At 48.6% G+C, this 13,676-nt stretch overlaps 1 protein-coding gene across 1 annotated transcript in view; it reads left to right on the top strand.

The window, feature by feature from the left end:
• The first annotated feature begins 8,465 nt into the window (after positions 1-8,465).
• Positions 8,466-13,676, top strand: part of LBHD2 (LBH domain containing 2) — a 448,061-nt gene continuing 442,850 nt past the window's right edge. The window contains exon 1 of the mRNA XM_069207296.1: positions 8,466-8,582. The gene's annotated coding sequence lies outside the window, so the exon portion shown is untranslated. The remainder of the gene's footprint in view (positions 8,583-13,676) is intronic.

Raw genomic sequence — 13,676 nt, 5'->3', positions numbered from 1 at the left:
TATCACCTGCTTCCTGGGCCTCAGCTTGCTGCCTTGAGCTATCTAGAGGTGAGCACTCTTTCTGTGCTTTGCAGAATTAGAATCCCTCCCTGCTAGGCCGACCCTTAACTTGCCAAACAGCAAACTAAAAATGTTCTCCCAGGGCAGCAATGTCCACTATGATTGGCTCAGGAGCATCCTCCTCAGATATCCCGTCAGCCTGGACTGGGGGAACTTCAGGGGCTGGTTTTCTGAGACTCTGGCCTTACTCTTCTTGGAAGTTACCTGAGCCACTGTTCCAAACTCCAGGAGCCCTTGACTCCCCACCTAGCTACCCATGGACCTTGTTGTCATACAGACCCAGTCAGGCAATCCCAACATCTCCAAGTGTGACCTGTATTCTACCTCCCCCTAGATAGTGTGTTCTAGGTCATTACCTAACAGTCTAGAGGCATAGCAGGGCTCAACTGAAGATCCCCCCCCACTCAAAGGGAACCAGAGCCACCGGTAGATGACTCTCACGGTTGTCTGTGACTAATACTTGGTGGCATGTGTTAGGGAGGACCTGATTTGAGGACACCAGATGATACCTTATAGTAATCATGCCCGCTCATGTATCTCCACCTGTAGCCTGTTGATGGTGACCTACTGCCTGTACTTAGAAGTATTGGCAGACATGTAAGTTTTTGGTACTATCTCCTGATCCCTCAGGGATACTAGGATCACTTTTGTCTGCTCCCCAAAGCTAAGTGGGAGCACCACCTCCCCGAGCCCTACACTCACCAACCCAGGTGTCTGCCCACCAGGGGAGGGCTGTGCCCTCTTGAGATGTTTGGAGTCCTCCTTAGAGTGCCCATAGTTGTAAAACTCTGTGCACTGGGGGACTAACCTCCCTGTCTGCTTGTCAAATAATGATTTCTTCTTGGATTCAGACTGGGACTGGTTACTGCTGTTCTCTTGGAAATTATTTTGGAATGCTAATGAGAGCTCCTTACTTTTAAGTCCCCCCTCCCCTCTTCTGGTGGGAACCATGACCACCCTTTGGGAGTCTTCGCCAGATGCCTCTTTTGACACACGGGTGTTGACCCAGAGGTTCGCCTCCTCAGCAAGCTTCCTGTTAGTCAGAAAGCTTGCTGTCCACTAGGTACTGGTGCAGCTCTCTAAAGCAAGTATTGAGCATGTGTTCCCTGGAGATCAAGTTGTACAGCCGATTGTAATCATCAACTTTGCAGACCCTCACCCAGCCATTCAGTGCCTTGTTAGAATAGTTCAGGAAATCCACCCAAGACTGATTGGAGAGTTTGTGGCTGTCCCTGAACCTCTGGTGATACTTTTGGGGGGTCAGCTCAAATTTAGCTAAAAGGATGGCTTCCATGGGGGTGTATCTGGTTTAGTCCTGTACTTCTAGGGTCAGAAGAGTGTCCCTCCCCATCGGAGGCATATGCTTCCACAGACCACCCACTTTCCCCAGTAACCCTCTGGGATCTAATGTACTCTCAGGGTCACCTCATTAGCTTAAAAACATTTATCGATAACATCCCCTACCACATACTTGGGTACCAGGTCTTTGGGGATCTGGACCATCTTATCTCCTTCAGACACTGAGGAAATGCTGCCATCATTGCTGAAATCTGCCCGCTTTGCCTTCAGTTCCAGCTCTTTAAGGCTCCTTTCATGAGACAACTTTTTCTCCTCTGGAGCCAACTTCCTTTCCTCCATCCTGAGTTCAGCCATCTGCAGCCTGATCTCCCCATCTGCTGTCCTTTCTGCCAGCTTCTCTGAGGTCAGGATATGTGAGGACAAACTACTTCCTGCTCTGGCAGGGAGTTCTAACTCAGGAGTGGGGTCATCCTCCTCCATTGTAGGCTGCACTTCAGGGCTGATGTCTAAATCCTGATCTTGCTCGTCCACATCATCCTGCCCCTTTGTAGCTGTCATCAACTGTTGGACATCTGTCCAGGCTCTCAGAACTTTCTGCAGCTCCAACTTTTTGGTGCCCTTCTAAATCTTTAGTCTTCCTTCCCAACAGAACTGTTTAAGCTCAGCAACTGTGTACTTTTCCAGGCTGGCAAGCTAAAACGCCATTGCTGCAGATATGGTTTCAGACAGTCCTGTAGTAGGAATGAGGATAGATTTGGAAAAATAAGAAGCTAATCAGGGAGAATTAAAAATACACTAAAATTGGCCCTAGATTATTTATGTGGGGTGGTAGTGTAACACAGAATTAGTGTAAGGCACTTCACAAACACAAGTCCAAATCCTCACAGCTGAACACTAGTGTAAGAAACTGGGTTAACTAAGGATATCTGGCCACGCAGGCCTGGGTCAAAGTCACAAGTTCAGGCCGAAGGCAATGGAGCGCAGGCCAGCTACAGGAGCCCTATTAGGTCTTCTAAATAGAGCACTTTATATCCTGGTTTGTGGGGCATTGTGAGGATCTGTGTAGAAGATGTATCACACAGTCTAAGTAATGCATTGGTTCCGAGATGTTGCGAGGCAGCGTCATTGTAGAAGATCCTGTAGAGGAAGGCTTGCGATGTGAAAACCAGAGTCAAGGATGCATCACACAGTTAGGGTAATGCGTTGGTTCTAAGAAAGCCTGCCTGCAAGGCTGCGAAGCGGAGTTTGGCATCGAACTCAAGGCTTCGCCCATCAAGGATGTGAGGGCATGTGCTGAATATTCATTGCACAGCAGTGGTTGTGATGCAGTGATGGGCTGCAATGCGGGTCTTGGTGCTTGTTCCAACCCATGCAACAATGGCAATGCATCTGTTCTGCTCTGGGTTACACTGAGCAGCAGCAGAGATGATTGGGTTCTGCTGGATCCACAGAGGCTGGAATAGCACCTTAGGCCCACTTCCAAGGGTCCAATACTGAGGTGGAACTACTTGGCAGGGTAGACTCACAGATGGCAGAGTATGGGTGCAGGAGCAATGTTGTTGGAACCCTCTGTCCCTGAGGCTCAACTCAGGAGACCAGCCAACTAGCCCCTGTGGTTACTCTGGGGTTCTGGGTTCACGAAATGCAGGTCTAGTCCTTTTTTTTAACCCAGGCAAAAGTACAGCAGGCAGCAGAACAGCAGAGCAAGGCAGTAGTGCAGCAGGGCAGCAGTCTGGCAGAATGGCAGTCCTTCAGCAGCTCAGCAGTCCTTCTTCCTGGAAGAGTATCCACAGGTCCAGAAATGTACTAAAGGGTTGGTGTCTGAGGCCCAGTATTTATACCCAGTTGTGCCTTTGAACTGATGGAGAAGCTTCTAGAAATTTCTAATTGAAGTCCTCAGACATCCTGCCTTCCCTGTCCTGGCTCCAGACTAACTAAAGGGGGCATGCAGCCCTTTGTGAGGAGGCAGGGCACAGCCTATTCAAGTGTAAGTGGAGATGTGCCCAGCTCCTCCCTCCATTCCTGCCACTGATGGCCAATCTAGGCACATGTAAGCTCTATATTGTGCGTGGCTGTCTAGGAGGAATACACAAAGCTCAGCTGTCAGCTACTCTCGGTGATGTGACCTAGGTACAGCCTAAAGTCAACAGGTAGCTGACGCAGGAAAACCCCAACTTTCTCAAAGTGGCCTTTTCAAAATTGTAATGTAAAATCTGACTAAAGTCTGACAAAGTCAAACCTTGGGGCACTCAACAGATGATAGCAATGTGTACAAAGTAATATGCAACTGGAAGGGATCCAAGAAAAAGGAGAAGTACCAGCATAGCACAGCGTCCCTCATGACAGCTGTCTCTAATCAGTGCATGAAGTTGGAGTGCTCTATGATACCAAAGACGGCAGAAAGATCAGAAAGGACAAGGCCAACAAGCTGTCCAAAATCCAGGTTCCAGCTGAACTTAGCAAGAACTCCCAAGAATGCCAATTTAGTATCCATGTCTCACCAGAATATTAATTATAGAAAGCTTGAAAACATCAGATGGGTAGAAAAGCAACGGGGGAGGACTGATTTTGCCAATTTGGCCACTATTTGGAGAAGACATTAATGACAATAATTACATACGTCACCAGCGTCTATGTACATACATATATATGATGTTCTGTCCTTGTTCCGCTTCAAGAAGACAATGTTGGTGGCAATATGATAGAGGCAGTGAGCCTGGAAGAGAAGTGTGTGTGTACCTGGGAGAAACGATTTTGCTGGTGACAAGTGCAAGGAGTCGCCACAACAGGCTCCTTTACTGGCTTCTTCACATGCAAGTTTGAAATGGTATGGACATTTTCTGCCATCACAAGACCTGGTAATCAGAGCAGCTGCCAGTCAGGAAGGTTTTGGCTTTGACTGTGTTAACCTCACCAAGATCTGAAGGGAGAAGGCAGAAGAGAAAATGGAGTTGGTCCTCTTATGAGAGAAAGAATTGAATATATACACTCAAATGGTTAGCAGGTAGGGCACCAACTGATTAGGAACAATGGCATTCACAATCTGAGCTAGTGGCGAGGAAGCTGTGGTATGATTATGTGCCTCACCAGGGGTGGTGACAGAGGGTCACTTACCACTGTGTCTCACATAATCTGGTTGCTTAATAATCTTACCCAAATCATATAAACTGCTGCTCAGGCCTTACTGCAAGGCAATATTTGTGTTTGCTCTATGCTTTGAGAAACTAAATAAAAAATCTAAAATAAGGCAAAACCGAAGGATAGAATGTAACTTTCCGGAAAAATCGCCCCTCCCCCACCAGCCATGGCGGTGGACCGAAGATAAACAAAATCGATGGACAATGCGGCTATGGTAGCTCTGTGACGTGTATCCCACAGTAACAGAGTTAGTCAACCAGCCCCAGTTATAGAAAGAGGGTGTCCGAAGCCAGATTGTGAAGACCGCTTAGCCGTCATAGATCCAGATGCCTGTTATCACTATCCGTGCATATTCCAGATGTACTTTATTATTGCCAACCTTTAACAATGCTAACTCGACAGTCCTATGACCTATTATGCATAGTTAAGGGCAAAGTCCCAGGAGAGGCTCCCAGTAGATATGAAGGAAAAGCAAAAGAGTAACAGAAAAAAGAGTTATACTCAAAGGTCGTGACCATGACCTGTCCATCACGAGTTCTTCACTGAGGATTGGTACAGCAATTGTTACGGAGGTAGCCCACCGTCTCCAACAGAGAAATTGGAATTAGGGTGGAGACTAGAAGGGGACTTGAGATCAAAAGAGAGCCTCCCATTTCATCCCGAGCTAGTCACAGGGGGAGCTGTATTTATCCGGGCAGTCTTCCTTTTTCTTCCACAGAGTCATCCTTGAAGGTAAACCCCTGGTTTTCTGCAATGAAAGGGGTATTGCACTTCCGGTTAATAGTTTGGTGAGCTGTAACACCAGATGCTGAGGTTTTGGGATAACACAAACTCCACTCCATGTTCTGTAATGAGTGTAGGGTTGAAGCCTAGAGTATCCCATATTTTGATGGATGTTTGTTACTGGTTACTGGTTCAGAATCTGTTCTGTTGGCCCAGAGACTGGAATCACCCATCATCACATTTTCTTCAATAAGGTTTGCAGGTAGAAAGATGATTTGCGGAATTTGTTCAGGGCTGTTGGATTATGAGTATGATTTTATTAGAATACTTCAATAATGAATTAACTGTTAAGATTGGTCCTGCAGCAGGAGTGTTACTTTTGACTGAGGATTTAGCTGCAATGGGTAGCTCAGAGAAAGTAGATCAAACTGGTTCGATAAAATATATACCATCACCTTTTTTTGTTCTTTGTTTTGGCTAAAGATAATATGAACGAGAGGGGAAAGGACGTATAGAAAGAAAGTGCTGTCATGGGCAAACCAAGTCTCTCTGAGGCCAAAGAGGTGGCACTTGGATTCGTACAGGAGGTCGTTGGCATTCACTGTGTGCCTCTCTGGGGTGAGTTGTTGTTGATGAGGCCCATTTTATGATTGTGTTTTTTGTTCTGCTTGAGAGTTGATTTTCGCTAATATGAGGAAAGATGGTGCTATGGTTTGCTGATGGAGGCTTATCCCTCGGGGGGAGCTGAGTTAAGAGATGATGAAGATGCTGCTATTGGAATGCAGCTGCTGTGGCAAGCAACACCCATGTTTTGGTGCCTCAAGATATTCCTTGAAACAAATGTCAGTTGAAGAGCTCTACTTCATCATGTATAATCATGGCCACTAGATGCAGAATCCTAGAGCCATGCCTACACAGTTGTGAAGTCCAGAGAGGGTGAAAAATTAAGAGAAGCATTTATTTCCCATCTGTAAAGGATAGAATAGCCACTGCCGAGAGTCTGATTAGTCCTTAAAAGCCTATATGGGAGGGTGTTTGCCTGGCCCTGTAGCAGGAAAGACTGTCCAGGAGGAGAAGCTCAGATAATTACTAGTGTGGGGAAAAAGTGCACTGTGTGGGATAGTACACCAGAGAGTGATCCATACTGTAAGTGTGTCAGGGACTGCCTCCATAGTTCCCAACAAGAACAGCACCTAAAGGACATTTTTTTTTTCACCATTGATGTGCCCCTTCCCAAGGGGTTGCTATGGGACACAATGTATCACTGGCACTGCTGCTGCTGGCTTAGCTGTGACGCTGCTCTGCTTCGAGAGAGATGATTGGCCTGACAAGGGTGCAACTGCCTGTATCTGCATCGACCCGTACATGGGCTGCAACTACCTTGCTAAAGGATTTCTGTGCATTGAGCTAGATGAGGGCCACAACTGCCTTACAGGAAGTGGTCATCTGATCTGCATACTCAAACAGCAGAGGGAAGACAGTGTGGGGAGGAGGACAGGCGGGCCAAGGGTGGAGGTCCTGCCACAAATAATGTTATATAACATAGCCTTGTAAATGCATGTGATTATAAATGTATGCATTTACATGGCTACGCAAAAAACAAGACAGGCAAGACATCAAATTATGATGAAAGACGTTAGTCCTACTTTTATCGGACCTGTCCTGCTTTTTGCTTCTCCAAATCTGGTTCCCCTACAATAAGGTCACCTAGGCAAGAATAGCTCATTGGGTAGGGGAGAGGTATAGCGCCCAAAAAGGGGGAGAATTGTGATAAGAAGTAAATCCTGTATTTGAAAATGTAATTATGTGGTGTTTAGTTCTGCTGTGCAATTAAAAGTACTTTTTTAAGAATAAAGTAAGCAGTAGGCTGAATATTGAGTTATTGTGTCTATTTGTTGACTTTTGAGTACTGAGCTTTTGCCACCCCACACTACCTCCCAGACCAGCCTGTGAATGCTCGCCCTCACACCTGAGAGTCACTGCAGCAGGGGTTGTACGTGGCCCAGTTTACAGGGGGGTAGTTGGGCGGGTCCCAGGATATACTGGCAAACAACCTCAACCACCCTAGTTAGATCCAATTGTCACCGTTTGCCTTGTAGCCCTCAGAACGGGGTCTGACATCAGGGTACGGAAACGAGCAGAGAAGCAGCAGGTGTGTGACATGCTCGATTGATGCAGCTGGCGCACAGGAATCACACCCAGGTTTTGACCTCGTAAGCGCTGTACAAAGCAGAACGCCCTCTTTCCCCAGGTCTAGATATCAGGAAGGCAGCAGGAAGTGGTGAGAGGCGAGGGGGGCTCCCTGTCCGTTATGGTCACTTGAAGGTCCCTACCAGGTGAGGCCATGACATTCTGATGTGTGGAGACATGAAAAAGTTGATGATAGAGGCATCGTGCCAGCGTTTAGGCATCAGGAAGCTAGAGGAAGCAGGGGAAGGAAGAGTGGGGTCCTTGCACAGGAATGGACATAAGGAGGCTGCTGAAGGGCTGTAACAGGGCGGACACACTCCTTGCCCACGTGCCTAAGAAAGGCAGTAAGTAGCAGGAGTGGTTGAAGGGGGCTCCCTGTTGAGGCATGGGCGTGTGAAGGACTGCAAGATTTAAGAAGTCCTTGTGGTCCATTTATGGACACCGCCAGAACACGGGGCGAGGGGAGATTAACGTACGGACTAGCTCTGATGAAGCAGTAGAGTACCTTTCCTGGCTAGGCTGGTGTCACTTTGTGAGGCATGTCTTCCGGCGCTCAGCACGTGCCTCTTGGGGTTCCGTCTCACAGCGCGTGCCTCCCGAGGCTGCACCTGGCAGGGTGCACGTTGCCCAAGTACGCCCAGGTATGGACACCATGAAGAGCTCCAGCGTATAAAGGGAGGGGAGGGTCCTTCCACAGGTATGGACACCAGAAGCTCTGCTGCAGAGAGAGACAGACCGTCATGTCATACCGTCATGTCCTGGATTTTCCTGACATACCGTGATACCCCCTCTCCACACACACCCATTTTCATGCACACCACCAGGTTTGCGCTTTCTCTAATTGCCCACCAACCTCCCTGCTGCCTGGTGGAAGTGCTACTCTGCCGGGCGGGCAGCTGGACATGCACGCGCGGATGATCTCGCGGTGCGTGCCTCCTGGGACTGCCTAGCCGGTCTGACGAACACTTGGCATGCAGGGCGCGGACGCTCGCGCTATGACAGGGCTGTGAGGAGGAGTCCTGCAGGCGGTGCCGAGCGCTGCGAGGAGGGTCTCCTGCCGCTCTTAGGTCGCTCACTCTCCCTCCTTCCTGCACAGATCTCCTCCGATCCGAGGGAGCCAGCTCCACGCCACGCTCCCTATCCACTTCTGACATCCAGGCTTCAGAGCACAGGTGAGCACTGCGCAGCCAGGACCATATTAGCAGAACGGGGACTGATCTACAGGTGCAGCACGCACGGAGCCGGTAGTGGCAAGGGTGCAGCACCGGTGGATCACAAGCAGCGCCGAGCGCACTACTCCCCTTTCAGCTCTCTCTCTGGATATTTCTGGCACATGTGAAACGCCCGTGTGTGTCTGTAGTGTAGTGACAGAGCCAGTGCACACTCGAACCAACCACAGTGGCACTGCGCTGCCATTCATGTATATGAGGGCACTGCGTACATGGGGGCACTTCTAATAGGGGTGGCACTGTACAGCGTGCTGCAATGGCAGATGAACCCGGTGTCCCGAATGACAGCTGTGTATTGCTCTGCATGAGTGTTATAGTTGGGCAGTATAAGCTACAGTGAATGGAGGTATTCATTCCATCGGCACCACGTTTGTTACCGACTCTTCCCCAGCTCAACTGGCCTTTCATATCCACTTGCCTGTCTGAAGCCCATCTCCCAAAACACCCCATGACCCTTGCCCTACAGAGCAGCAATTTAGCTGTTTGCGCGTATGGTACGGCGCCTATGTCTGCTTGTAGTGCTCTGGGGCGTAGGAGCTATCTCTCCCATCTGTACGCGCAGGGACTTCTGGCATATCGTGAGGAAGGAAGTGGAGTTAAAAATAAGTCCCCGCTGCGGCCCCGGGTTACAGAAGGGCGCATTGTAAGGCCTGCCTACAAGAAAACCAAGCTCTTGGAACATCTGTATGCGGGGACGGGGTGGGAGTGAGGCCTGCTCAGTGTCCAGAAGAGACAAAGAGGGGTTTGTGAGAAGAGCTTGCGTGTGGAACGGGGGTCTCCGAGCCTCGCTGGGCTGTATATGTCTTCATCTGTGAGTGAACCATGGTGTGTGTGTATTTCAAAGTGTCTGCAACAAGAGTCTGCATGCCTTTTAAGTAGCACTGCATCTCTCTTTGTGAGGGAGCGATGTGTGTGCAAAGCTGTATTTTTGGATATGCCTCATAATATATGTCCGTTTTGTTTTGAGTATGATTTTGTGCACGTGTTTGTAATTATTGTGTATCTGAATCACCATACGTCTGTGTGTAATTAGACGAAGGGAAATATCTCGTATACGTGTACAGCCTTATCTGTGTAAGTATGTATGTGTGTAGTTATGTGGTTGAGTTTGGCTTGTTGGAATATGTCTGCATGTTCATGTGTTCCATATTTGTGTGTGCATCTGTGTCTCTGTGTTTATTATGTAAATCGGTGTCTGTATATGTATGTGACACATGCGTCTGTACGCCTGTCTGAAGAAAGTACATCTGTAAGTACACTGTATATGTGATTGCAAGTTTGTATCTACCAGTATGGGATTCAAAGGGCTATTGAAACTCAACAAGAGTTGCCCGTGTTTAGGAAATTCGGAAGACGGCTCTTTTCTGGTTGGTTTTCTTAGTCCTGTTTGAAATGTAGCGATTGTTTTCTCATTCTGAGTCTACGGCGCTACTGCTGCTTACTGCTGATGGTGCTGTATGTACTCCGTGCCCGCCCGTCTGAAATTCTGTATGTACCAGTGCACAAACCGAGGCCTGTGCTTAGCTGCACTCCTATCAGTGAGTGCATGCTTCTGGGCGAGATTACGGGTGTGAGCGGTTGCCTTTCGCTGCTGTTTAATGTGTGTACACACACGAGTACCTATCCTGTTTGCTGCTTACTCTGTAAAGTGAACCGGATGCCACCTGGCTGCACCCCTCCCTCTCCAAGGAAAACTGCTTTGCCACACACGGTTGCTTGAATCACAAAGACACCGAGTGAGAGAGATGTTGTTAAACAGTCATTGAAGCCATTTCTGCATGGTTGCAGTTGGAAGATTTGCTGGACAAATACGAGGGACCGTTTCCCTCTGCAGCATGCCCGCCATCTCACCATGTCTTCAGGCATGTGCTTGCAGGTCTGTTGGATAAACGTGTGTGACCTTAGTGGTAGGGATATTTCAGGCACAGACCCATGCAGTGGGTCCATTGTGCGTCACGTCTTTAGGCATGTGCTTCGCTTGCTTGCTGGATACAGCTGTGTGATCTTTGGGGGTGAGGGTGTTTTGGACTCTGCCGCTTGGAGCAAGTCACCACTAGGATTATTTGTCCAGGCATGTGCATGGCATGCATGCTTGATGGACGTAGGTGTGTAATCTTTGGGGGAGTGTGTTTGAAACTCCGGCCTTTGTTGCATTTTCACCTCCGGATCGCATTCAGACGTCCTTGGTATGTTCTGATGGAGGTACGCATAAGATCCTTGTGGTGAGTGTGTTTCAGAATCTGTAGCATGCTCACTATTGCATCACATCTTCAGGCATGTACTTGGTATGCTTATGGATACACACGTATGATCTTTAAAGTGGGTGTCTTTTACGCTCTGTAACATGTCCACTGTCGCATCATGTCTTCAAGCATGTCCTTGGCATGCTTGCTGCAGGACGAGAAATTTTTGGGGAAGGTGTGTTTCCGAATAAATCGCACGACTGCTGTTGCATCACGTCTTCAGGCATGTACCTGGCACGCTTGCTGAATGCACACTTGTCTTCTGTGGGTGTGCAGATTTCGGACTGTGCCATCTGCATATAGAACGTTAACTATAGCATAATGTGTTTACGCTGGTACTTGGCATGTTTTCTACATGCACATGTAAGATATTCAGGGTGGTGAGTGCCCCTGCACGCCATGCTCCGACGCTTGAAAAAGTATATACAGCACAGCACGTTCTTTCTGCATGTTTGATAGTTACAGACGTGTGGTATTGTGGGTGGAGTCTTCAAACTCTGACATCCATAATATGTCTCCTCTAGCCCCTGTCTTCAGGGATGTGCTTGGCTTGTTTGCTGCATGCGCGCGTGTGACCCCTGGGCGTAGGTATGTGTAGACTCTTCTGCCTGTAGCATGCCCATTGTAGCATTGATTTTATGCACGTTATTGGCACGTTTTCTACATACACATGTGAGATCTCTAGAGTGGCGGGTACCCCTGCTCGCCAATTTCCGACCCTTGACAAAATAAAAATAGGGCACATTCTTCTTGTTTTTGCTTGGCATGTTTTCGGGTTTTACCTTCATTCCTTGTCGGCTCTGGCAAGTCAACCGGCTGCAGTGTTCGGGATGGTAGCCATCACGTTGGCATCATGCCCTCATCTATGTGCTTAGAATGCAGCTCGGCACAGATCTGCGTGACCTTCGGCAGCGTGGTGAGGGGGGGCGGGGGCGTGGGGTATTCAACACGCCCCCCCCTCTTCTTTCATAAATCAGGATAGAGAATGGAGGTGGTAGTGACGGAGGTGAATGCCACTGAACGTGAGAGCATATATGCTGAATATGTGTAAATTAATTGTGCCTTCAACTTTGTCGAGTTTTTTGGAGGGGGCTACAAGTTTGCATAAGTCATGATAAGAACTGTTCTCGCTTCTCAGTCTAGTATGACCAGGGACACTGGAATTATGTGGCAGAGGAGGACCACATTATGCGACAGGGTTGAACAAGTTATGCGGCAAGAAAATGCAAATTATGCGCACATTTTGTGATAGTATTACTTCATTATTTTGTCATTTTTACACCTGGTAATAGTTCTGGTAATAGAGTTTTACCTTCTTAGTAACAATTCAACACCCAAACACAATAATAAGCAACCTAAAGATGATCAGTCAAACATTGCAAAAAACATTCCGCTGCACAGGAATCCAAGTCGCATATATATTTTTTTAACATTTGATCCATTTGACAATTTTTTTTGTTAAAATCAGCAGATGATGGATTACACGACAAATGCAGCAAACACATAACTATGCGAAAATCGACTCTGCCGCAGCATCACATTATTCCAGTGGCCCTGAGTATGACCTTCCGTATCCAGGACACGGGAGAAAAGCATTAGGCCTTTTGGAGACAGCATGGAACACAGGTCTTGATCACTGAGGGGGTCATTCCTACCCTGGCGGTCCGAGACTGGCGGTGCTTCTGGGGCTATTCTGACGGTCAGAAAAGGGAAGCCGGCGGTTTCCCACCGGCTTCCCGCTGCCCCTGTGAATCCTCCACGCCGCCATGGGGATTCCGACCCCCTTCCAGCCAGCCTGGTTCTGGCGGTTTTCACCGCCAGAACCTGGCTGGCGGGAACGGGTGTCGTGGGGCCCCTGGGGGCCCCTGCAGTGCCCATGCTACTGGCATGGGCACTGCAGGGGCCCCCTAACAGGGCCCCACATTGATTTTCAGTGTCTGCTTGGCAGACACTGAAAATCGCGACGGGTGCAACTGCACCCGTCGCACACCAGCAACTCTGCCGGCTCCATTCGGAGCCGGCTTCCTCGTTGCTGGTGCTTTCCCGCTGGGCGGGCGGGCGGCCTTTTGGCGGTCGCCCGCCAGCCCAGCGGGAAAGACAGAATGACCGCCGCGGTCTTTTGACCGCGGTACGGTCTTCTGGCGGTTCCCGCCAGGCGGGCGGCGACCGCCGCCCGCCAAGGTAGGAATGACCGCCTGAGTCTTCCAGCTTATATCCCTGGTCCTAGTGTGACCTTACCAGTGGTTTCAGATCTTGAAGCCACTCCCCAGGGAGGATACTGTAGTTGTTGCATGCCAGGGAAAAGGCTAGTGCCACACACATTCTACACTCCCTGTGCACGTGTGATCCTTGAGAGCAGTGGTGCTTCTTCTACTTGCTTGTTACTTGGGTTGTTGTGGAGCACAGGTGTGAAAGAGAATGGATATAGGACAGATACATTCATAAGTCAGCGCACAATGATGTCAGATACACACACAATTTTGTGTGCAATGATGGCAGATACATTCACAATCAATGCCGATATGTGTACTTAGCATCTATTCTGGAAGCAGGTCGTGCCTCTCTGTGAATCACAAAAAACACAAAGACAGTTGACGTAGGTTTGGAAAAAACCTCGGTCCAGATGAAACATACCAACTGTAATACGGAGAATGTCATATATGTGATATGGTGTCCCTGTGGGCTTCTTTATGTAGAAATGACTACTCGAAAGGTAAAAACTAGGATCATGGAGCATAGAAGTAACATCAGATGTAAAAGAACAAACACCAAAATGACAGCACACTTCATTGAG

Source organism: Pleurodeles waltl, chromosome 9 (genome assembly GCF_031143425.1).
Source record: "Pleurodeles waltl isolate 20211129_DDA chromosome 9, aPleWal1.hap1.20221129, whole genome shotgun sequence".
NCBI classification, from domain to species: Eukaryota; Metazoa; Chordata; class Amphibia; order Caudata; family Salamandridae; genus Pleurodeles; species Pleurodeles waltl.
The sequence above is the reverse complement of the archived record's forward strand: the minus strand, read 5'-3'. Positions and strand labels throughout refer to the sequence as shown.